At 36.5% G+C, this 25235-nt stretch overlaps 1 protein-coding gene across 1 annotated transcript in view; it reads right to left on the bottom strand.

Moving 5' to 3' along the window:
* The window catches only part of GABRR3 (gamma-aminobutyric acid type A receptor subunit rho3), a 725962-nt gene extending 701024 nt beyond the window's left edge, over positions 1–24938 (bottom strand). The window contains exon 1 of the mRNA XM_057697588.1: positions 24805–24938. The gene's annotated coding sequence lies outside the window, so the exon portion shown is untranslated. The remainder of the gene's footprint in view (positions 1–24804) is intronic.
* Between the last annotated feature and the right edge of the window lie 297 nt (positions 24939–25235).

Here is a 25235-nt window from a genome sequence, read left to right as displayed (position 1 = left end):
TAACTAGAACAAATAATTCTAAAATTTGATTGGAAACCCAAAATACCCTGAATAGCTAAAATAATCTTGAGAACAAGCTAGAGGTATCACACTTTATGACTTCAGATTATACTACAAAGATACAGTCATTAATACAGTACAGTACTGGCACAAAAATAGATACACAGATTAATGGAACAGAACAGAGAGCCCAGAAATGAGCCCACACTTATCCAGGCCATTAATCTACAACAAAGGAGGCAAGAATACATAATGGGGAAAAGACTCTTCATTAAATTGTATTAGAAAAATTGGACAGCTACATGCAGAAGAATCAAATTGGCTGACTTTTCTCATACCATGCACAAAAAAAAAAATCAACATGGATTAAACAACTAAATGTAAGATCTGAAATGATAAAACTTCTGAACCAGGAAATATAGGCAGTATGCTCTTTGACGTCAATCTCAGTAGTGTTTTTTGGGGTATGTCTCCTCAGGAAAGGGAAACAAAGGCAAAAGTAAACAAGTGGGACTACATCATACTCACAAGCTTTTGTACAGTGAAGGAAATTGTCAACAAAATATCCACCTACAGAATGGGAGTGTATATTTATAAACAGTATATATGACAAGGGGTTAATATCTCAAAATTACAAAGAACTCATACAACTCAACATAAAAAAAATTAAAAATGGGCAGAAGACCTGAATGTTTTTCCAAAAAAGTCATACACATGTCCAACAGATCCATGACAAGGTGCTCAACATGGCTCATCATCAAAGAAATGCAAATCAAATCCACAATGAGATATCACTTCACATCTGTCATAATAATTGTTATACAAGAGACAACAAAGAGCAAGTGTTGGTGAAAATGTGGAGGAAAGGGAAGGGAACTCATGCAATGTTAGTGAGAAAGTAAATCGGTACAGCCACTGTGGAAAACTGAATGGAGATTTCTCAAAAAATTAAAAACAGAACTATCACGTGATCTAGTAATTCCATTTGTGGGTATTTATTCAAAGAATACAAAAACACTAATTAGAAAATATAAGTATACCCCTGTATTCACTGCAGCACTATTACAGTAGTCAAGATACAGAAGTAACCTAAGTGCTCATCAAGAGATAAATGGATAAAGATGTGATAAATACATATACATTGGAATACTACTCAGCCATTAACAAAAGAATGAAAATTTGCCATTTGTGACACCTTGAATAGGCCTCAAGGAAGTTATGCTAAGTAAAATGACTCACAAAAAAACAAATGTTGTATGATTTCACTTAAAAGTGGAGTTTTAAAAAAATGAATAAACATATAAAACAAAAGAAATAACAAAGGTAACAAAACAGAAACACAGTGATAAAGAAAATAAACAGGTGCTGGCCAGAGGGGAGGGCATTTAGGGAAGGGAAAAAAATAGGTAAGGAAAATTAAGAGATACAAACATCCAGTTGCAAATAATTGAGTCACAGTTATGAAATGTACAGTGTGGGTCATACAGTCAATAAATAACGATACTGTTGGATGCTGACACACTGTAACTGGAATTATCATGGTCTTCATTTTGAAATACAAAGAAATATCATATTACTATGTTGTGTATCAGAAATTGAAACAGTGGTCAACAACTTGAAAAACAAAGTCATAGAAAAAGTGGTAAGATTTGTGGTTACCAGAGCATGTGATTTCATGGGGGGCGGGGCAGGGATGGGATGAAGGCAGTGAAAAAGTAGACATTTCCATTTATAAGAGAAATAAGAACTAGGATGTAGAGGGAGAGGTGCCTATGTAATTTCAAGCCAACAGGAGATGTCTAGCTGTGTAGCAGAGATCAAGATGGCAGAGTAGAAGGACTTAGACCTCAACTCCCCTCACACACATCAGAAACACATCTACATGTGAAACAATTTTCACAGGATACCAACTGAAATCTTGCAGAAGATCTCTTAATAATCAGAGCCCCAAGAAAGATACCCATGAAAGCAGGTAGGATAAAAAGAAAATAAAAGAATCAAGACAAGACCTACACCCCTGGCAGGGAGTTGTAAAAGAAGAAATGTTGCCTCACCCTGGAAACCCCCTTTGCCAGATGTGATGCCCACTGGGACACATATGGAGCTCGAATGGCCTGGATTTTGCTCTAGAGAAGTATGTGGGTACTGGCTTACTGCCAGGCAGGGTAGACAGGGACCAGCACTGATGGCTGCATAACACCACACTTCTCAGCTCAAGATGTGCACTTATTGGGGCATGCAGCAGCTGGGTGTTGAAACTTGGGCTTAAGTGGACAGACCCAAGTAGAGGACTCAGTTTAGCTACATGGAGACAGCCCAAAGGTTCTGGAGTATGGGCCAAGATGCCATTACTGACATGCACAAGAGGGAGTACAGGCCCACCATAAGAGCCACATTATCAACACACAAAGCATGGGGCACGGGTCTATCGAAGGAGCCCACTGTCAGCATGCTCATGGCAGAATGTAGCTCCAGCGGCAGTGGGTTTTGAGAGCACACATACTCCAGAGGTGGCCCTGACATCTCGGCTGTTTATTAGTGCTCCCACAGCAGGGGCACGTCCAGGGATGGTGCAAGCAGCAGTGGACTATGCTAGCATGCAGACTAGGTGATGGGCAGCATTACAGAATCACACATCATGGCCAAAAGGAGGGATGGCCCTGGGAAGGAATACTCAGTGACTCCTTTCACAGTAGAAGCGCTACAGTCCAAACAACTTCACCGCAACTTAGAACCAGATCTGGGGGCTTCTACTGCAAAAACTGTGGAGAGACCCAGCCCATAACAGGGCTATGTAGCCACAGAGCAAAGAGGATGCCCTGCCCAACATCCAGCACAGGCACTGGGCACTAAAGCAGTAGTCAAACCCCCTATCAAGGGAAAAATTGCCAGCAATTCTTTTGAGGAAAGACGTGGCAGGCATCCATAACAAAAATAACACTGCAACCAAAAGTATTACACTTACACAGTCTACATAGGGATGCTCCCACGTAAATATGGCCAATGAAGACCAGAGTAGATAAATGTTTCTCCTAAATTCATAGAGTCAGTGGAATTTAAGTAAAATGAAAAACCAGAGGAAATATTCTCAACTAAAAGAAGATAAATTCCCTGATTGAAACAGACTGCTCTAGTCTACCAGACCCTGATTTCAAAAAGGATGTAATAAAAATGCTAAACAGAGGATTCACTGGGCTTTCTGCATCAGGACAACATGAGGCTGTGTCCATGCTGATGGAAGCTGGGATTCCTGACAACCCACGTAATACCAGAGAATAAGTGATGTGAAAAATTGTAATTCTAGATTAGATGGCAGAGTAGAAGGACGTGAGCTTATGAAAAGACCAATATCAAAACTAACTGCAAAATAATCATCAACAAAAAAACACTGAAACCTACCAGAAAGGATATCCTACATTCAAAGACAAAAAAAGAAGCCACAAAGAGATGGTATAAGGGTCACAATAGCAATAAAATCAATTCCTAGGGGTAAGAAAGATGGTGGTGAAGTAGAAAGATGTGGAATGCATCCCTCTCCACAGATGCACCAGGAATACATCAAAAGACACAATAATACCCACAGAGGACCAACTGAATACCAGCAGATGACCTCAGACACCAGAAAGGACCATAAAAATCCCAACATAACCAGGTAGGACAGAGGGAAAAAAAAAAAAAAAAAGGAGAAGGAGGAAGAGAAGAAAGGAAAGGGACGGGTACCACACCCTGGGGTGGGGGGATCTGAAACAGAGGGGAGATTGCCGAATTTGGGGACGTCCCTTATCTGATGGGAAAACCCCTCCTCCAACAGGGAGTTTCCCTGGGTCAGAAGGGTGGCATTTGGGACTGTTCAAAGAGGGTCAAGTGGCTGAGCTGTGGCAGATGGGAAAGATGGAGAAACACACAGAGGGTCCACACCACCGCACCACGGCTCAGCATGTCCGGACTGAGACGTTGGTTCACAGCTGAACAGGGGGTCTGGCAGCTGGAACGTGGGAACCGGAGAACTGCTTCAGGGTGAGAAACATTGTTGGCAGTGGGGAGACGAACTGAAAGGAAAGGAGGGAAGAAATTTGCAGTGGAGAATGCCTACCGCAGAAAGCTGGGTGGCCATGGGGGCAATACTGCTGACTCACAAGCAGCAGGGAGGAGCCACAGGTGTAGCCTCTCTCTCAATGCCTGCGACTGACAAAGGAAGGACCCCACTGGGCCTGGCTAATGCAGTCATGGATAACAAAGGCCCCCGGCCAGGGCTGGCCTAGAGTACCTGGAGCCAAGAGCCAGAAGTCCACAGAGTGCCACAGCTCTGCAGACATTCTGTTTACACCTGAGCTGCTGGCATCCCTCTGCAACAGGCACTGCCATGGCCGACTGAGCCGCCATGACCCAGGCAGGGTGCCCCAGTGCAGTTGCAGCAGTGTGTGTGTGGGGGGGGGACCGCAGTTGTAGTTGTTCTCTTGGCCTGAGCCACTGGTGTCCCTCTGAAACAGGGACCACCCAAGCTGCTGCAACCCAGGCAGGGCACCACTGCTCACTCACTCCCAGGGGAAGGAGCCACTATTGTACCCTCTCTCTCCCCACACACTTACATATGAACAATAAAGGAAGCTCTGCTAGTCTCAGAGTAACATAAAAAGCCCAAGGTGGGTAGAAGAACACTTACTGCTGAGACCCCAAAGAAACAGAAATATTATTATTAATTCTATTGATCTGGTCCATTCTGGGATCAGCTCTAGCTTTTTTTCTTTTTTTTAATTACAATCTTAGTCCTAAGGGATTTACACATTTCATAACATACATTTTTATTCTATTTTTATTCTATTTTTATTCTTAGCCTTTTTATATATTTCTATTTCTAGCTAAGTTTTTTGTAGTGCTAACTGTATCTCTCCTACTGTCTTTTCATCTCTATCTTTTATACATTTCTATTTTTTCTTTTTCTTTTCATATTTCCAGTCACACTACACTCTTCTGTTGCCCTGTCTTCTATCCTTTTTTTAGTTTATTTTATCTTAATATAATCAATATTATCACTCAGCTTTGTTTCCTTGCTTTATTCTTCAGATGACACACTGCTTTGGTTTTTATTATTAGGTTTGGTCTTTATCTTAGCTCTGATTATAGCTGTCTGATCTTGTGTTGGGAATGTTCATTCTGTCTGATTGTACTCTCACTCTTTATTATATGTGATCCTAGCTTTCAAAATTTCCCTGGATATGTGTTTCTGTGTGTGGTTTTTTTTCCCTTAATTAATTACAATCTTAGTCATAAGGGATCTACACACATTATAACATTTTTTTTATTCTTTTATTCTATTTTTTCTTCTATTTTTATTTTTAGACTTTTTACATATTTCTATTTCTAGCTAAGTTTTTTGTAGTGCTGACTGTATCTCTCCTACCCTCTTTCATCACTTTTATACATTTCTATTTTTTTCTTTTTCTTTTCATATTTCCAGTCACATTATGCTCTTCTGTTGACCTGTCTTCTTCTATCCTTTTTTAGTTTATTTTATCTTAATATAATTATAAGCAATATTATTGGTCTGCTCTGTTCCCTTGCTTTATTCTCCAGATGACACACTGCTTTGGTTTTTATTATGAGGTTTGGTCTTTATCTTAGCTCTAAGTATAACTGTCTGATTTCATTCTGAGAATCTTCAGTCTGTCTGGTGGTACTCTTCCTCTTTATTATATTTGATCCTAGCTTTCAAAATCTCCCTGGATTTGTGTTTGTGTGTGTGTGTGGTGTTTTGGTTTTGGTTTTGGTTTTAAATTTCTGTTGCTTTTCTCTTTGATTGTCTAATGGCATACTGGGGTTCTTCTATCAGGTCTTTCTAGTGCCTTATGTTCTATTGGATTCAGCAGTTGTGTGTCTTATACATGTGTGTGTCTCCTTGATTTAGTATTTGTTTGACTCAACACTCTGCCATTAGTCTGGGACTTGGACAGGCTTCTTTAAACCCCTTTATTGATGGGAGAAGCAACCTCTGAAGTCTGGACTACTCCATCAGAAGTAAAGTAGGAGGCTCTGGGGAGGGAGCACTGAATCCAGGATGCTAGACTACTAGGGAGTCCTCAGACACAGGGAAGATTAACTGCAGAGAACTCTCATGGAGCCCTATATCAGAGTGTAAGACCTGGCTTTGTCCAACTACCTGCAACTGCCAGTGCTGGACACCTCACACCAAACTACAAACAAGACAGGAACACAAAGCCACCCATCAGCACACAGACTACCTAAAGCCATATTAACCTCACAGATACCCTAAAACACACCTCCTGACATGGCCCTGCTCTTCAGAGAGAAAAGACATAGAGCCACACACTGGAAAGCAGACACCAGACCCGCCCCCCCCCCCCACTAGGAAGCCTACTCAAGACACTGGACAAACCCCACCACAGGGGGCAGGGGGCAGAAACAAGAGGAATTACTACTAGGTAGCATAGGGAAAGGAGACAGCAAATCCTATAAATTAGACAAAATGAGAAAACAAAGAAACACCTTGCAGGCAAAGGAGCAGGAAAAAAACCCACAAGACCAAACAAATGAAGAGGAAAAAGGAAAATTGCCTGAAAAAAAATTCAGAGTAATGATAGTAAAGATGATCCAAAATTTCGATAACAAAATACAGAAAATACAAGAAACAGTTAATAAGGACTCAGAAGAACTAAAGAGCAAACAAACAGTAATGGACAGCAAAATAACCAAAATTAAAAACACTCTAGATGGTATAAACAGCAGAATAGCTGAGGCAGAAGAATGAGTAAGTGAGTTGGAAGAGAGAATGGGGGAAATAACTGCCACAGAGAAGGAAAGAGAAAAAAGAATAAAAAGAATGGAAAACAGTCTCAGAGACCTTGGTGACAACATTAAGCACACCAACATTCGAATCATAGGCATCCGAGAAGAAGAAGAAAAAAACAAAGGGTCTGAGAAAATATTTGAAGAGATAATAGTGGAAAACTTCCCCAACATGGGAAAGGAAATAATTAACCAAGTCCAAGAAGCACAGAGAGTCCCATACAGAATAAACCCAAGGAGAAATACTCCAAGACACACATTAATCAAACTAACGACAATTAAACACAAAGAAAAAATATTAAAAGCAGCAAGAGAAAAGCAACAAATAACATATGAGGGAAAACCCATAAGGATAATAGCTGATCTTTCTTCAGAAACTCTGCAGGCCAGAAGGGAGTGTCAGGATATACTGAAAGTCCTGAAAGAGAAAAACCTACAGCCAAAAATACTCTACCCAGCAAGAATCTCATTCAGATTGGAGGGAGAAATCAAAAGCTTTCCAGACAAGCGAAAGTTAAGAGAATTCAGCACCACCAAATCAGCCTTACAACAAGTGCTTAAGGAACTTTTCTAAGTAGGAAACACAAGAGAAGGAAAAGACCTACAAAAAAAAACCCAAAACAATTAAGAAAATGGTAATAGGAACACACATGTCAATAATCACTTTAAATGTAAATGGATTAAATGCTCCAACCAAAAGACACAGACTGGCTGAATGGGTACAAAAACAAGACCCTTCTATATGCTGCCTACAAGAAACCCACTTCAGACCAAGGGATACATATAGACTGAAAGTGAAGGGATGGAAACAGATATTCCATGCAAATGGAAGTCAAAAGAAAGCTGGAGTAGCAATACACATATCAGACAAATTAGACTTTAAAGTAAAGACTATTACAAGAGACAAGGAAGGACACTACATAATGATCAAGGGATCAATCCAAGAAGAAGACACAAAAATTGTAAATATCTATGCACCCAACATAGGAGCACTTCAATACACAAGGCAAATGCTAACAGCCATAAAAGGGGATATCGACAGTAACACAATAATAGTAGGACACTTGAACACCCCACTTACATCAATGGACAGATCATCCAAACAGGAAATACAAGCTTTAAATGACACATTAGACTATATCAACTTAATTGATATTTATAGGACATTCCATCCAAAACCTACAGAATACACTTTCTTCTCAAGTGCACATGGAACATTCTCCAGGATAGATCACATCTTGGGTCACAAATCAAGCCTTGGTAAATTCAAGAAAATTGAAATCACATCAAGCAACTTCTCTGACCACAACACCATGAGACTAGATATAAATTACAGGAAAAAAACTGTAAAAAATACAACCACATGGATGCTAAACAATATGCTATTAAACAACCAAGAAATCATTAAAGAAATCAAAGAGGAAGTCAAAAAATATCTGGAAACAAATGACAATGAAAACACAACAACCCAAAACCTATGGGATGCAGCAAAAGCAGTTCTAAGAGGGAAGTTTACAGCAATACAGTCGGTGTTAGGTAATGACTCATTGTGGTTTTGATTTGTATTTCCCTGACTGTTAGTGATGTTGAGCATCTTTTCACAGTTGGCCTGTTAGCCATCTACATTTCCTTTTTGCAAAAAAAAAAATGTCTATGCAGACCTTCTGCCTATTTTTTAAATTGCATTGTTTGTTTTTTTGATGTTGAGTGGTATGAGATGTTTATATATGTTGGATATTAACACCTTATCAGTCACATCATTTGCAAATATGTTTTCCCATTCAGTGGGTTGTCTTTTTGTTATATCCATGGTTTCCTTTCCTTTGCAAAATCTTTTAAGTTTAATTAGGTCCCATTTGTTTAATTTTGCTTTTATTTCCTTTGCTTTAGGAGGTGAATCCCAAAAAAAAAATTGCTGCAATTTATGGCAAAGAGTGTTCTGCCTATGTTTTCCTGTAGTTTGTGGTCTTATATTTAGGTCTTTGAGTTTGTTTTTATACATGACGTTAGAGAATGTTCAAATTTCATTATTTTACGTGTAACTGGCCAGTTTTCCCAACCTCCCTTCTGGAAGAGACTGTCTTTCTGCATTGTATATTCTTGCCTCTTTTGTCATAGATCAATTGAGCAAAAGTGAGTGGGTTTATTTATGGGCTTTCTACTCTGCTTCATTGATCTATGTGTTTGTTTTTAGCCAGTACCATACTAGTTTGATAACTGTAGTCTTGCAGTATATGCTGAAGACAGGGAGCATAATTCCTCCAGTTCAGTTCTTCTTTTTCAAGATTCTTTTGGCTATTCTGGGTCTTTTGTGTTTCCATACAAATTTTAAATATTTGTTCTAGTTTTGTGAAAAGTGCCATTGGTATTTTGATGGGGACTGCACAGAATCTGTAGATTCCCTTGGTTAGTATGGTCACCTTAATATTAATTCTTCCAATAAAGGAACACAGTGTATCTTTCAATCTGTTTATGTTGTCTTCTGTTTATTTCATCAGTGTCTCATAGTTTTCCAAGTACAAGACCTTTATCTCCTTAGATAGGTTTATTCCTAGGTATTTTATTCTTTTTGATGCGATGGTAAATGGCATTATTTCCTTAATTTTTCTTTCTGATACTTCATTGTTAGCGTGCAGAAATGCAACAGATTTCTGTATATTAATTTTTTATACTGCAACTTTACCAAATTCATTGATGAGCTCTAGTACTTTTATGGTAGCATTTTTAGGATTTGCTGTGTATTGATATAGTATAACATCATCTGCCAATTCTGACTGATGTGGCTACAACTTCCAAAACTATGTTGAATAGAAGTGGTAGGAGTGGGCATCTGTGTCTCTTTCTGGATATTAGAGGAAATGCTTTCAGCTTTTCACCACTGAGTATGATGTTAGCTGTGGCTTTCTCATATATGGCCTTTATTACATTCTGGAGAGTTTTTATCATAAGTGTACACTGAATTCTATCAAAAGGTTTTTCTACATATATTGAGGTGATTGTATAATTTTTATTCACCAATTTGTTAATGCAGTGTATCACACTGATTGATCTGCAGATATTGAACCATTCTTGCATCTCTTGGATAAATCCCATTTGATCATGGTGTATGTTTCTTTTAATGTATTGTTGGATTCAGTTTGTTAAGATTTTGTTGAGGATTTTTTCATCCATGTTCATCAGTGGTAATGGCCTGTAATTTTCTTTTTTTGTGTGATATCTCTGTCTGGTTTTGGTATCAGGGTGATGCTGACCTCATAGAATGAGTTCAGAAGTATTCTTTCTTCTGCAATTTTTGAAACAGTATCGAAGTATGGTTGATAACTCTTCTCTAAATGTATAGTAGAATTCACCTGTGAAGCCATCATGTCCTGGATATTTTTCTTTGGTCAGGAGTTTTTCAATTACTGATCCAATTTCATTACTGATAATTGGTCTGTTTATGTATTCTATCTCTTCCTGGTTCAGTCTGGGGAGATTGTACCTTTCTAAGAATTTGTCCATTACCTCTAAAATGTCCCTTTTATTGGCATATATTTGTTCACAGTAGTCTCTTAAGATGCTGTGTATTTCTGTGGCACCAGTTGTAACTTCTCCTTTTTCATTTCTAATTTTATTGACTTGGGCCCTCTCCATTTTTTTCCTGATGAGTCTGGCTAAAGGTTCATCAATTTTATCTTTTCAATGAAGCAGCTCTTAGTTTCACTGATCTTTCCTATTGTTTTTTAATCTCCATTTTATGTAATTTTTTATGATTTCTTCCTTCTACTGTCTTTGGGTTTTCTTCTTTTTCCAGTTCCTATAGCTATAAGTATAGGTTGTTTGAGACTTCTTATTTCTTGAGTTAAGCTTGTATTGCTACAAACTTCCCTCTTACAACTGCTTTTGCTGCATCCCATAGGTTTGGGATTGCCATATTTTAGCTCTCATTTGTCTCTAGGTAATTTTCAGTTTCCCTCTTTGATTTTTTTAGTGATCCATTGGTTGTTTAATAGCATATTGTTTAGCCTCCAGAATTTTGTGTTTTGTATGTTTTTTTTTCTTGTACTTGATTTCTAATCTCAATAGCATTGTGGTTGGAAAAGATGCTTGGTATGATTTCAATTTTCTTACATTTACTGAGGCTTGTTTTGTGGCCTAGCATGTGATCAATACTGGAGAATACTCCATGTGCACATGAAAAAAAAATGTGTATTCTGCTACATTTGGGTAGAATGCTTTACATATATCAATAAAGTCCATATGGTCTAATGCATCACTTAAAGGCAATGTTTCCTTACTGACTTTCTGTCTGGATAATCTGTTCATCAAAAAATAGGGTGTTAAATTCCCCTACTATTATTGTGTTACTGTCTCCTTCTCCTTTTATATTTGTTAATATTTGCCTCATATATTGAGATGCTTCTATGTTGGGTGCATATATATTTACAATTGTTATATCTTCTTCTTGGATTGATCCCTTGATCATTATGTAGTGTCCTTCCTTGTCTGTTGTAACAGTCTTCATATTAAAGTATATTTTATCTGATATGAGTATTGCTACTTCTGCTTTCTTTTGATTTCCATTTGTATGGACTATCTTTTTCCATCCCCTCACTTTCAGTCTGTGTGTGTCTCTAGATCTGAAGTGAGTCTCCTTTAGGCAGTATACATATGTCTTGTTTTTGTATCCATTCAGTCACTCTGCATCTTTTGGTTGGGGCATTTATTCCATTTACATTTAAGATAAGTATTGATATGTATGTTCTTATTTGCATTTTGACCATTGTTTTAGGGTTTTTTTAATAGGTCTTTTTTTTTTTCCTTTTTCTTTTCTTCTCTTGTGATTTGATGACAATCTTTAGTGTTATGTTTAGATTGCATTTTCCTTTTTGTGTGTATATCTATTACAGATTTGGGGGTTTTGGTTGCCATGAGGAGTGTGTGTGTGTGTGTGTGTGTGTACATGCCTCTATATAGGTGTATATATATGATTATTTTAGTTTGTTGGTATATAAACTTCAAATGCATTTTTAAAAACCTGCATTTGTACTCTCCTACCCTCATGATTACTGTTTGTGATATTATATTTTACATTTCATTGTTCTGTGTATCCCTTAACTGTTTATTGTGGATGTAGATGATTTTTACTACTTTGTTATTCACCTTCTTACTAGCTTTGTGTGTGGATGATTTCCTATCTTTACTGTATGTTTGCATTTACTAGGGCACTTTTTCATTTTTTAATTTTCTTGTTTATAGTCCTGCCCTTTTGTTTTTCTCCTAGAAAACTTCCTTTAGGATTTCTCGTAAAGCTCATTTGTTGGTGCTAAGTTCTTTCAGCTTCTGCTTGTCTGTAAAGCTTTTGATCTCTCCATCAAATCTGAACAGGGGCCTTGCTGGGTAGTGTATTCTTGGTTGTAGGCTTTCCCCTTTCATCACTTTAAATATTGGGTTGTCCAAAAAGTTCATTCAGCTTTTTCCATAAGATGTTACGGAAATATCTGAACAAAATTTTTGGCCACCCCAATATATTATGCCACTCTCTTCTAACATGAAGCATTTCTGTTAAAAGAAAATAAGCTGATAGCTTTATGAGAATTCCCTTTTATGTTATTTGTTGCTTTTCCCTCACTGCTTTTAATACTGTCTCTTTAACTTTTGTCATCTTTATTTACAGTGTGTCCTGGTGTGTTCCTCTTTGGATTCATCCTGTACTGGAATCTTGGTGCTTCCTGAATTTGGGCAACAGTTTCCTTTCCCAGGTCAGGGAATTTTTCAGATATTATATTTTCAAATGTATTTTCAGCCTGTTTCTTTCTCTCTTCTCCTTCTGGGACAACTATAATGTGAATATTAGGGTAACTTGATGTCTTCATTTCCTTTTATTCTCTTTCCTTTTTTTCTGTTCAGTGCCAATGACTTCCACTACTCTCTCTTCCAACACACTGATCTGTTCCTCTGTATCATTTAATTTACTACTGATTCCTTCTAATGTATTCTTTTTTTTAAGCTCTTTATTGGAATATAATTGCTTTGCACTCTTGTACCAGCTTATGAGGTACACCAAAGTGAATCAGCTATATTGATACACATATTACCATATTCCCTCCCTCCCATGACTCCCCCCACCCTCCCCATCCAGGCCCTGTAAGGCATCACCCATCATCGAGTTGATCTCCATTTTTTATACAGCAACTTCCCACTGGCTATCTATTTTACAGTTGGTAGTATATATATGTCTATGCTACTCTCTCACTTGGTCCCAACTTCCCCTTCGCCCCCCGCCCCCCCAACCCCGTGTCCTCCAGTCCATTCTCTGCATCTGCATCCTTATTCTTGTCCTGTCACTGGGTTCATCAGCACCATTTTTTTTTAGATTCCATATATATGAGTTAGCATACAATATTTGTTTTTCTTTTTCTGGCTTACTTCACTCTGTATTAATGTATTTTTAATTTCAGCTATCATACTCTTCAGCTCTGTTTGGTTGTTGTCTATATTTTCTCTTTGTTGACCATTTCTAACTTCTCACTCTATGCATCCATTCTTCTCCCAAGTTCTTTGATCCACTTTATGATCATTACTCTGAACTCTTTCTCAGGTAGATTGCCCATCTCCACTTCACTTGGTTCTTCTTCTGATGCTTAATCTCAGGCTTTTTCATCACTGGTTGTACTACACATAGTTGTGACTTTCATGTGCTCATGAGAGGAGGTGAGCTCAAGATTTTTCTAATCCTCCATATTGGCCGATCCTCTGTTTCTGGAGATCAGAAGTACACGTGTCTCAACGCACTCCTTTTGTTGGTGTGGAGAAGAATCCTTTTCCCTGCTGCCCACACTTTCTGTCATGTGACTCCTTTCTCTAACCTCAAAGCCAGAAATGGCAACTCAAGTCTTTTTTGAACAGTGTTATTTTGGTACTCTGTTTCATTTCCACACACTAAGACCAAAGTATTAGAAAAGAGAAACCAAAAAAACAATCCCATTTACAGTCACGTCAAAAAGAATAAAATACCTAGGAATAAACCCACCTAAGGGTGTAAACGAAATCCAAAGTTGGTAAAATGAAAGAAATCATAAAAATCAAAACAGAAATAAACAAAAACAAAGAAAATACTAGCAAAAATCAATGAAACTAAAAGCTGATTCTTTAAGAAGATTAACAAAATGGATAAACCTTTAGACAAGCTTATTGAGAAAAAAATGGAGAGGACTCAAATAAAATTAGAAATGAAAAAGGAGAAATTGACACCACAGAAATACAAAGGATCATAAGAGACTACTACAAGCAACTATATGCCAATAAAATGGACAACCTGGAAGAAATGGACAAATTCTTAAAAAGATACAACCTTCCAAGACTGAACCAGAAAGAAACAGGAAATATAAACAGATCAATCACAGGCAATGAAATTGAAATTGTGATTAAAAATTTTCCAACAAACAAAAGTCCAGGAGCAGATGGTTTCACAGGCAAATTCTATCAAACATTTAGAGAAGAGCTAACATCAATCCTTCTCAAACTCTTACAAAAAACTGCAGAGGAAGGAGCACTCCTAAGTTCATTCAATGAGGCCACCATCACCCTGATAACAAAACCAGGGTGATATCACACAAAAAACGGTTATCACAAAAAGAAAAAAAAAAAAAAGAAAATTACAGACCAATATCATCGATGAACATAGATGCAAAACTCCTCAACAAAATATTAGCAAACAGAATCCAACATGTTAAAAGGATCATACATCATGATCAAGTATAATTTATCCCAGGGATACAAGTATGCTTTGGTATTCCCAAATCAATCAGTGTGATACACCACATTCACAAACTGAAGAATAAAAACCATATGATTATCTCAATAGATGCAGAACAAGCTTCTGAAAAAATTCAACTATTTATGATAAAAACTCTCCAGAAAGTGGGCATAGAGGGAAACTACATCAACATAATAAAGACCATATATGACAAACCCACAGCCAACATCATTTTCAATGGTGAAAAACTGAAAGCATTTCCTCTAAGATCAGGAACAAGACAAGGGTGCCCATTCTTGCCACTATTTTTCAACATAGTTTTGGAAGCCCTAGCCACTGCAATCAGAGAAGAAAAAGAAAGAAAAGGAATCCAAATTGGAAAAGAAGTAAAACTGTCTCTGTTTGCAGATGACATGATACTACGCATAAAAAAATCCTAAAGATGCCACCAGAAAACTACTTGAGCTAATCAATGAATTTGGAAAAGTTGCAGGATATGAAATTAATGCACAGAAATCTCTTTCATTCCTATACACTAACAATGAAAGATCAGAAAGAGAAATTAAGGAAACAATCCCATTCACCATTGCAACAAAAAGAATAAAATACCTAGAAATAAACCTAACCAAGGAGGTAAAAGACCTGTACTCAGAAAACTATAAGACACTAATGAAAGAAATCAAAGACGACACAAACAGATGGAGTGACATACCATGTTCTTGGATTGGAAGAATCAATATTGTGAAAATGACTATACTACCCAAAGCAATATACAGATTCAATGCAATCCCTATCAAATTACCAATGGCATTTTTCACAGAACTAGAACAAGAAATTTTACAATTTGTATGGAAACGCAAAAGACCCCGAATAGCCAAAGCAATATTGAGAAGGAAAGACGGAGTTGGTGGAATCAGGCTTCCTGACTTCATGCTATACTACAAGGCTACAGTGATCAAGACAGTATGGTACTGGCACAAACACAGAGATATAGATCAATGGAACAGGATTGAAAGCCCAAAAATAAACTATGGTCAACTAATCTATGACAAAGGAAGCAAGGATATACAATGGAGAAAAGGCCGTCTCTTCAATAAGTGGTGATGGGAAAACTGGACAGCTACATGTAAAAGAATGAAATTAGAACACTTCCTAACACCATACACAAAAATAAACTCAAAATGGGTTAAAGACCTAAATGTAAGGCCAGACACTATAAAACTCATAGAGGAAAACATAGGAAGAACACTCTTCGACATAAATCACAGCAAGATCTTTTTTGATCCACCTCCTAGAGTAATGGAAATAAAAACAAGAATAAGTGGGACCTAATGAAACTTCAAAGCTTCTGCACAGCAAAGGAAACTATAAGCTAGATGAAAAGACAACTCTCAGAATGGGAGAAAATATTTGCAAATGAATCAACAGAAAAAGGATTAATCTCTGAAATCTATAAACAGCTCATCCAGCTCAATATTAAGAAAACAAACAACCCAATCAAAAAATGGGCAGAAGGCCTAAATAGGCATTTCTCCAAAGAAGACATACGGATGGCCAAGAGGCACATGAAAAGCTGCTCAACATCACTACTCATTAGAGAACTGCAAATCAAAACTACAATGAGGTATCACCTCACACCGGTTAGAATGGGCATCTTCAGAAAATCTACAAACAGTAAATGCTGGAGAGGGTGTGGAGAAAAGGGAACCCTCTTGCATTGCTGGTGGGAATGTAAATTGATACAGCCACTGTGGAGAACAGTATGGAGGTTCCTTGCAAAACTAAAAATAGAGTTACCATATGACCCAGCAATCCCACTATTGGGCATATACCCAGAGAGCACCATAATTCAAAAAGACACATGCACTCCAATGTTCATTGCAGCACTATTTACAGTAGCCAGGACATGGAAGCAACCTAAATGTCCATCAACAGAGGAATGGATAAAGAAGATGTGGCACATATATACAATGGAACATTACTCAGCTGTAAAAAATAATGAAACTGGGACATTTGTAGAGACATGGATGGACCTAGAGTCTGTCATACAGAGCAAAGTGAGTCAGAAAGAGAAAAATAAATATATAAACATATATATGTGGAATCTAGAAAAATGGTACAAATCAACCGGTTTGCAAGGCAGAAATAGAGACACAGATGTAGAGAACAAACATATGGACGCCAAGTGGGGAAAGCAGGGAGGGTTGGGGGGGGGAATGAACTGGGAGATTGGGATACCAAACAGTACGCTCTAAATATATGCAGTTTATTGTCTGTTAACTGTATCTCAATAAAAGTTCTTTAAAAAAAATAAAGTTGTATAGCTTAATATAGTGTCAGTATCAATCTGCTGACTTGCATTTCGACATTTTCAAAATGTGTAAATTTAAAAGAATTCTTTCTTCTCTCAGAACCCCAGTTTATCCCCTACTTTATCTTCTTTCAAAAATTAAGGGTTTGTTCTTAGCTAACATTTGGAGTGAGCCATTTGTTTGCCACCACTCATGTAGAATCTAATGCTAATGGTGTCACATCACTAATTAACATTTCTAAATGCATCATATAATGTATGGTTTTCTATTTCATACATCAGACAGCCTGTTTGTATATTAAAGGATTATTTATTACATTCTAATGTCACTAAGGAAAATATGCTAGATTTTTAACTAAAACTTGTATTACACTGTCAGATTAAATCCCCTTGCCTCAAAATAAGTTTAAAAGCTTTTTGCAGATGATCTACTGAATCATATTTAAAGTGAAATATACACTGAGTGTGCCAAGGAACCAAGTGGCCATGCCAATCACCAGTAATGTTCATAGGGTGCTGGATGTCTGCTGGAAAGAGCAGTTCTCAAACTTTTTGGTCTCAAGACCTTTTGTTTATATGGGTTATATATATTAATATTACATTTAAAATAAAAAGTTATAAAATATTCATTAAAATAATAAACATGTGTTAACATAAAGAACATTTTCATGAAAAATGTCTATTTTCCAAAACGTAAAAAGATTTAGTGAGAAACATGGCACTGTATTTCATTTTTTGCAAATATCTTTACTGTCTGGTTTAAAGAAGACAGATGGAATCTCCTCTGCTTCTACATTCAGTCTGTTGTAGTATCACACATCATGCAGCCTATAGTAAATGCTACTGAACATTCATGAAAAAGTGAAAAAAAGCAAATAACATCTTAGTATAATTATGAAAATAGTTTTGACCTTGCAGACCCCTTGAAAGAACTAATCCTATAAAGCAGTGATTTGCAGTGATTCTCAAGCCTTAATGTGTAAGGATCACTTGGGGAGCTTTTCAGAATGCCTATTACCTACCATCTACCACATACGTTTTAACAATTCATTATATTTGGGATGCGTTCCAGATCTCTAGATTTTTAATCTTAAGTGATTCTTAGATATGTAGTAGGAGAACCAGTCTTCAAGAAATCCTGCAGTAAGCTTCCACCCCAAAAAAATAAAACCTGCATGCTTCACCACAGACAGTGCAAGACTTGACTAAAATGGCACTAAGACCTTTATATTTATTCTAGTCCCCCACAGTTTGTTCCTAGACTGTCCCCCCACCTTTTAATTCTGAACTAATCATGAGATAAACCTGTGCTTTATCTTCTATAAGCACAGCTGAGACAAGGCTGCAACATTTAGATGAGGTTTTTATTAAAAGCTCAGGGATAACAAAAGGGAAATATACACATGACCTGGTTTATAAGATATAGCTTCTATATATCTACCACCTTCCACATGGTAGAGGTCTACCTGTTTGCCAGGAAGAGAGGGAGAACAAAGGAGAGTCTTTTCCTTTTGTCACTTACCCTCAGAAATGAATAGATATATAATAGAAAATATTTACTGTAGGTAACGTTTACGGCTACGGTAGAGCCCTCTCTCTAGTGAAATGAAAATAATGGCATTCTTAAAAAAATGAGGGGATGGTAAAATCAGATATAAGATGATTGTTAATATATTTTCAAGAATCTGTAAGAAAATGTTTCATATAGGCCTATCATGAAGCATTTTATAATTTTCATTTGCATAAATACAAGTCAATTTGTAATTCTCCATATATTTCTGTAAAGGGGCTTCTTGTTGGAAATATTTTTCTTGTACATATAGAAAAGCTTCCTTCGTGGATTTTCCAGTTTATAGGAATTATTAACCAGAAGACACATGAGAGGATTTCTTGTGTTTACATGTAGAATACACCCCAATGAGAAGTTCTATAGAAAAAGACCTGTCATCAGCAATAACCCTCATTTTTGTAACTGTAAAAATTAATGTAGATGATATTCTTAAAGGTTTTCTAAAGTGAGAACCATCTGATAAAACTTTTTACATTAAAGTTTAAAATTCTGAAGTTGTTAATTAAATGTGTAGAATACCCAAAACATGTTGACTTTAGAAAACAAACAGAATTTAACAAGGGGAGGCAAACTTGAAAATAAGCCAGCATCTTAGATGTGGAATACAATTTGACCTAAGTAGTTATTTCAAAACTGTCATCAATCAGTTTAAAACCATTGTTGGGGCTGATACAAAGAAGTACATATCTAATTTTACAGATTCTGATTTATTGGTTAAATTACTATGCATTATTCAGGTTATAAAGGTGATCTTATTTTATATACTTCTGTCATTCAGAATACTTTTCATTATACTTAGTTGTAGTGAAATTACATGTGCATCTATTTCAGTGCCTGAAAGTATTTTGAGACCGATCTTGCTAATGGTTAAAGAACTATTGCCTTAAAGATGAAATACTGTTCATTAAAAGGATCTGTGAAATAATTTACATTTGTTTGTTATAAAATAGTTACATATGGATGCATTCGTTATTTTTATTTGGCAAAGTCATTCAGTTTGAGAATCAACAAACAGTTATTAGGTGCTTTCTGTTTGCCAGGTACTTTAACCACTGTTACTTTCATTTAATACTCAGAAGTGTTAAAATGTTATATTTTTAATACTAACCCAATGGTTGTGTTTATTTCTTACACCATCCTTTGTGTCCTTAGTTGAACTAGCATGAAGACTCCTAAGTAAGATTTACTCCTTTGTTCTTTTTCAGTACAAACCGTTTAATTTAAACATTGCTTATCACACTGAATCTTCAAATGGAAGTGGCTTATTCAGTACACTAAAAAAATAAAAATAAAAATAAATAAAAAATAAAAACAGGGAAGACCAATGAAACTAAGAGCTGGTTCACTGAAAATATAAACAAAATTGATGAACCTTTAGCCAGATTCATCAAGAAAAAAAAAAGTGGCCCAAATCAATAAAATCAGAAATGAAAAAGAAGCTAAAATCGATATCAAAGAAATACAAATGATCATAAGATAATACTACCAACAATTATATGCCATAAAATGGACAACCTAGAAAAAGTATACAAATTTCTAGAAATGTACAATCTCCCAAGACTGAAGCAGGGAGAAATACAAAATATGAACAGACCAATTACCAGTAATGGAATTGAATCAGTAATCCAAAAAACCCAACAAACAAAAAAAGCTTTACAGGTGAACTCTACCAAATATTTAGAGAACAGTTAATACCTATCCTTCTCAACTTATTCTAAAAAATTACAAGAGAAGGAATACTTCCAAACTCATTCTACAAAGCTAGCATCACCCAGATACCAAAATAAGACAAAGATATCACAAAAAAGGAAAATTACAGCACAATACCACTAAGGAACACAGATACAAAAATCCTCAACAAAAATTTAGCACATCAAATCCAACAATACATTAAAATGACCATACACCATGATCAAGCGGGATTTATTCCACGTATGCAGCTATGGTTCAATACCCACGAATCAATCAATGCAATACACCAATCAACAAATTGATGAAAAATCATATGGTCATTTCAATAGATACCAAAAAATATTCAACATTCATTTATGATAAAAACTTTCAACAAAGTGGATATAGAGGGCACTTACTTCAACATAATAAAGGCCATATATGACAAGCCCACAGATAACATCATACTCAATAATGAAAAGCTAAAAACATTTCCTCTGAGATCAGGAACAAGATAAGAATGCCCATTCTCACCACTTTTATTCATAATGGTAATTTGAAGTTCCAGTCACAGCAATAAAGAAAAAGATATAAAAGAAACCCAAATTGGAAAGAAGAAAGCTGTCACTGTTTGCAGATGACACGATACTATACATAAAAATCCTCAAGGCACCACCAAAAACTACTAGAAATGATCAATAAATTCAGTAAAATTACAGGATACATAATTTATACACAGAAATCTGCTGCATTTTTGTACACTAACAACAAACTTAAGAGAAATTAAGGAAACAATCTCATTTACAATTGCATCAAAAAGAATAAAGTACCTAGGAATAAATCTTACTAGAGGTAAAAGACCTGACCTTAGAAAACTATGAAACACTGATGAAATAAATTGAAGTCAACACAAATAGATGGAAAGATATACCATGTTCATGGATTGAAAGAATTAATATTGTTAAAATGACCATTCTCCTCAAGGCAATCTATAGATTCAATGAAATCCGCACCAAAATACCAATGGCTTTTTTTTCACAGAATTAGAACAAATAATTCTAAAATTTGTATGGAAACACAAAAGATTCCAAGTAGCCAAAACAGTCTTGAGAAAGAATGAGGCTTGACATATCATGCTCCCTAATTTCAAACTATACTATAAAGCTACCACAATCTAGGAAGTATGCTACTGGCACAAAAATAGATGCATATATCAACAGAATAGAATAGAGAGCCCAGAAATGAACCCACAGTTATACTGGCAATTAATCTACAACAAAGGAGGCAAGAATATATAATGGGGAAAAGACATAAATAGTGTTGGGTAAACTGGACAGCTACATGCAAAAGAATAAAACTGGACTACTCTCTCACACCATGCACAAAAATAAATTCAAGATGGATTAAAGACTTACATGGAAGACCTGAAACCATAAAACTTCTAGAAGTAAACATAAGCAGTACACTCTGACACTGGTCTTTGTAATATTTATTTGGCTATGTCTCCTCAGGCAAGGGAAACAAAATCAAAAATAAACAAATTAAAACACATCAAAGTGAAAAGCTTTTGCACAGCAAAGGAAACTAACAACAAAATGCAAAGGCCACCTACAGAATGGAAAAAGATATTTACAGATGATATATCTCATAAGGGGTTAATATCCAAAATATACAAGAACTCATACAACACAACATCAAAAAAACAAACAACCCAATTAAAAAATGGGCAGAGGGCTGGAATAGACATTTTTCCAAAAAATCATACAAATGACCAATAGACGCATGAAAAGATGCTCTACATCACTAATCACCAGGGAAATGCAAATCAAAACCGCAATATCATCTAACATGTCAAATGGAATTTACTGAAAGACAACAAGTAATAAGTGTTGACAAGGATGTGAAGAAAAGGTAACCTCTGTGCACTGTTGATGGGGATGTATTGACAAATTGGTGCAGCCACTATGAAAAACAGTATGGAGATTCCTCAAAAAAGTAAAGATAGAATTACCATATGATCCGGCAATTCCACTCCTGGGTATTTATTTTAAAAAAAAACAACAACAAATACACTAGTTGTAAAAGATATACGCACTCCTATGTTGATTGCAGCATTATTTAAAATAGCCAGTATACGAAGCAACTTAATTGCCCATCAACAGATGAATGCATAAAGAAGATGTGGTATACATGTACAATAGAATAATACTCAGCCATAAAAAAATAATGAAATCTTGCCATTTCTGACAACAGGAAGGACCTTGAAGGTATTATGCTAGGTGAAATAAGTCAGATAAAGACAAAAAACTATATGATTTCACTTACATGTGGAATGTAAAAAGTAAAACAAACAACCATAACAAAACAGACATAGAGTTACAGATACAGAAAACAAAAATAGCTGGTTGCCAGAAGGGAAAGGGATGAGAGGAGGAAAGAAATAGGTGAGGGGAACTAAGCACTACAAACTTTCAGTTGCAAAATAATTGAGTCCAGGTATTCAATGTACATGTGGGGAATATAGCCAATAACTGTGTAATATCTTTGTATGGTGACATACTGTAACAAGACTTATGGTGGTGTTCATTTTGAGATGTATAGAAATACCAAATCACTATGGTGTGTACCAAGAACTAACATAGTGTTGCAGATCAATTATACTTCAAAAACAAATAAACAAGCAAATTCATAGAAAGAGAGATCAGATTTGTGGTTACCAGAAATTAGGGGTGTGGAGTGGGGGAATTGGAGGACGTTAGTCAAAAGATACAAGCTTCCAGTTATAATATAAATAAGTACTAGGGATGTAATGTACAATAGAATCAATAGAATCAACACAGCTGTATGTTATACATGAAAGTTAAGAGAGTAAATCCTAGGAGTTCTCATCACAAGAAAAAATACTTTTTCTAATTCTTTACTTTTGTATTTATATATGATAGATTTCACTAAACTTACTGTGATAATCATTTCATGACATAGGTAAGTCAAATCATCATGCTGTACACCTTAAACTTACACAGTGCTGTATGTCAATTATATCTCAATAAAACTAGGGTAAAAAATCACTACGTACTGGCATAAAAACAGACAGACCAATGGAACAGAATGGAGAGCTCAGAAATAAACCCATGCATATAAGGTCAACTAATCTTTGAAAAGGATAGTCTCTTCATAAATGGTGTTGGGAAAATTTGATATTTACATGGAAAGAATGAAACCAAACACCTATCTTATACCACTCACAAAAATTAACTCAAAATGGATTAAAGACTTAAAATTTTTTGTACCAATATATAACTTACAATTTAAGCATAACACTTTGTAAGAAGTTCTGAATAAGCATTTTTGCCTTGAAGTTTTGATGCCAGACTATGGATCTGGGGCTAACTATAATATGTCCATGGCATGGGTGACTTCAGAAACTTAACAAACCATTCTAGACTTTCCCCCTGGTACTAACTATCACAGTATCAAAGACTTAAATTTAAGTCGGTAAAACTCCTAGAAGAAAGTAGAGGGGGAAAGCCCCTTGACATTGATCTTAGCAATGATTTTTTCAGACTTGACAGGCAAAGCCAAGGCAACAAAAGCAAAAACAAACAATGGGACTACATCAAACTAAAAATCTGCATAGCAGAGGAAACCACCAAAAAAATGAAAAGGCAACCTAAGGAATGGGGGGAAATATTGACAATACATACTTATGATAAGCAGTTAATATTCAAAATATATAAGAAACTCATACAACTCAATAGCAATAATAATAATAATAATTCTATTAAAAATGGGCAGAGAAACTTAATGGACATTTTTTTCCAAGAAGACATATACAAGGTATACAAAAAAATCCTCACCATTACTAATCACCTGGGAAACGCAAATCAAAACCATAAAGAGGTATCACCTCACACCTGTTAGAATAGCCGTCATCAAGCAGACGAGATAGCAAGTGCTGGCAAGGATGTAGAGAAAAGGGAACACTTGTGTACTGTTGGTGGGAATGTAAATTGGTACATCCACTATGAAAAACAGTATGAAGGTTTCCAAAAAATTAAAAATAGTGCTACCATATTCATCTAGCAATCTCATTTCTGGTTATACGTCCCAAGAAACTGAAATTACTATCTTGAAGAGATATCCGCACCCTCAAGTTCACTGCAGCATTATCCGCAATAGCCAAGACACAAAACAACCTAAGCGTTCATCCTGGGACGAACAGATAAAGAAAATGTGATAGGCACACCGACGCACAAAGGAATGTTATTGGGCCATGAAAAAGTAGGAAATCCTGCCATTTGAAACAATATGTATGGACCTTGAGGGCATTCTGCTAAATCTAAAAAAGTCAAACTCACAGAAACAGAGAATACAATGCTGGTTGTCAAGGGCTGAGGACGAGGAAATGGTGCGACGCTGGTCAAAGAGAAAAAACTTTCAGTTATAAGATGACAATATAACTACTGTTGTAGTTAACTGTTTTATATATTCGAAATTTGCTGAAAGAGTAAATATTAAAAGTTCACACCACACATCACACACACACAAAAAAAAATAGGGTAATTATGTGAGGTAATGAAAGTAACCTTACGCCGCAATCATTTCACAATAGATACTTATACCAAATCATCACGTTGCACTGCTTACACTTAAACAATGTTGTATATCAATTATATCTCAAAAAGCTAGCAAAAAAACAATGGTACTTACCATTATGTATGCACCTGAGGCTGTTCTTCAGGGGAAGAGGCTGTTCTTCAGGGGAAAAGGCTGGAGGAACAGGCAGCAACCACCTCCGGAGATGAATTCTAGACATGTCTCTGTTGTCAGAAGAAACTGGCCGTCAGGGCATGCAGTGGACAAGGTTGTGTGGGTTGCTGTGACCTAGGGCCTTGTCAGAGTCGGAAGCTGGCATAGCTGTCGCCGGCCTTCCACCTCCTCACAGGGGAAAGACGCGCTATCGCTCCCGTGCGCAAGCGCAGTTCACGCCCCTCGAGCGGGCCTCGGGCGGTCGGACACCTGCAGGCTTTTGAGCAGAGCGCTGTATGTGGTTCCCCACACCTGGCAGGGCTCCAGGGTGAGGTGCCGGCGCAGTGTGGCTCTGACTTAGGCGTTGGAGGAGGCTTCAGGGAAGGTTGGGA

The sequence above is a fragment of the Hippopotamus amphibius genome, chromosome 10 (assembly GCF_030028045.1).
Source record: "Hippopotamus amphibius kiboko isolate mHipAmp2 chromosome 10, mHipAmp2.hap2, whole genome shotgun sequence".
In the NCBI taxonomy this organism is placed as follows: Eukaryota; Metazoa; Chordata; class Mammalia; order Artiodactyla; family Hippopotamidae; genus Hippopotamus; species Hippopotamus amphibius.
This window is presented reverse-complemented; position numbering and strand designations above follow the sequence as displayed.